The sequence below is a fragment of the Acanthisitta chloris genome, unplaced genomic scaffold (genome assembly GCF_000695815.1).
Source record: "Acanthisitta chloris isolate BGI_N310 unplaced genomic scaffold, ASM69581v1 scaffold13022, whole genome shotgun sequence".
Lineage (NCBI taxonomy): Eukaryota > Metazoa > Chordata > Aves > Passeriformes > Acanthisittidae > Acanthisitta > Acanthisitta chloris.
The window spans coordinates 21,907-23,860 of NW_008659975.1; the positions used below are offsets into that span (position 1 = coordinate 21,907).

The 1,954-nt window shown below is 50.6% G+C and overlaps 1 protein-coding gene across 1 annotated transcript in view; it reads right to left on the reverse strand.

Annotated features, from left to right (window-relative positions):
- Window positions 1-1,954, reverse strand: part of EFR3B (EFR3 homolog B (S. cerevisiae)) — a gene marked incomplete at its 5' end in the record, with an annotated part of 26,378 nt that overhangs the window by 15,107 nt on the left and 9,317 nt on the right. The window lies entirely within an intron of this gene.

Consider the following 1,954-nt stretch of genomic DNA (forward strand, 5'->3'; position numbering starts at 1 on the left):
TGTGGCTGCTCCATCCCTGGGAGTGTTCCAGGCCAGGTTGAATGGGGCTTGGAGCAGCCTGGGCTGGTGGGAGGTGTTCCTGGCCATGGAACTGAATGATCCTTAAGGCTCCTTCCAACCCAAACCATTCCATGACTCCATGTGCTGCCACAAGTGATGCCCAGGCAGACAGCACTGCCTTGCCCTGTGACAGTGTCTCTTTACCCTGTCCTTGTCCCTCCTTTGCCAAAAACACGGATTCTCAAGCAAGAAGGACCAATGTGAGGACCATCATGGCATGGGAAAAGACCATCCCCATCCATTCTGTGATCCAACTATTCAAATCAACCCTGGACACGGTGCTGGGATGAACTACTCAAGGTGGAGATGTGGCACCTACAAACCTGACCTTCTGAGGGATTGGTTTTGGCTCTGGGACATCTCCATTGTCCAGTTATGGAGTGCTTTTCCCATTTCCCCCCTTCCCAGCAGCTGCAGTGCTGACCTGCATCCACAGGAATGCTGAGTATTAGGAAAATCAAGGAGCTTTTTGACACTTCTGGTTCCAAAGCTCCTGACTCTGCTTGAGTCAATGAAGCCATCAATAAAAATTCCCCTTCCTAGCAGAATTCCAAGGGCTGGAATCAGCCCCTCAACACTCCCTGCCAATGCCTGAGAGAGGCAGAAATAAACACATTAAATAGCCTTCTCTGAGCTCTCCCAAACACATTTTGCAAACCTAATCAAGGCAATAATCTGAGATACAATTCTTGTAGAATCTCTTTTTCCCAGACAAGCCATGTGCTCCTTTTTAATTACAGGAGCTGCAGGATTTCTCTCCCTTCCACTCTCCAATGCAATTTAGCCACTGCTGCCCTGAAGGTCAAGGGAAAATAATGAGGTTTATGCATTATTTCTTTAGAAAGGGGAAAAAAAACCCCAACCCAATCCTGTGAGTTAAAAGAAGGAAGCCTCATCCTTGCGAGGGACAAATCCATGAGGAATGGCAAAGCTCAGGGCAACTGGTCCCCACAGGAGCTCTGGGAACAGCTCTGACATGATGTTCTCCATCGCTGCCTCACACCTGAGCTACCTCAACCTGTCCCTGGTCTCTTGTCCCTCAGAGCCACAGGTGCTGCCCTGGGGATCTCTCCAAGGCCCACTCCAGCTCCAGATCTCTTCAAATGCATCCCTGACAGGCCTGGCCTTGGCAGGAAACAGCATTAATCTGTCTGACTGAGCTGTAATTAATCCCCTCAGGGTGTGTTTCCCCACACAGCAGAGCAAGCTGGGCCTCAGCATTGGCTGGAGAGGTGGAATTGCTTGGAAAGGTGGAAAATAACAGCCCATGTGGCTGCAGGGAGCAGGGTGGAAGGGGATGTTTATCCCAAGAGTGAGGAATCTCTTCCCAGCGTCAGCATCATCACCATCATCCTTCTTTCTGGGACCAGGATAACAGACCCACAGAGCAAAGAGCTTAAAGATCAGAGAATTCTGGAATCATATAGCTGGGAAAAGCTGTCTAAGATCATTGAGTCCAATCATTCCCTCATCACTGCCAGGGCCACCACTAACCATATCTTCAAGTGCCACATCCATGTGGCTGTTACATCCCCTCAGGGATGGCGACACCACCCTGAGCAGTCTGTGCCAGGGCTTGAGGCACTGAAGGTGTCACTTCCAGGTGCCACCTCATAGAACCATCAAGGTTGGAGGAGACCTCTGAGATCATCGAGTCCAACCATTAACCTGTCACTGCTGCAACCCCCAAACCCTAAACTATATCCTCCAGTGTCAGATCCAGATGCCCCATAAACACTTCCCAGGGGTGGTGACTTCACCACCTCCCTGGGCAATATGCCAGTGCTTGACCACCCTAACAGGGAAAAAACTCTTCCTAACATCTGGATCTCCCCTGTCTCAGCTCATGGCTGTTCTCTCTAGTCCTCTCCCTGCAGGCTTGGCAGGGGAGACC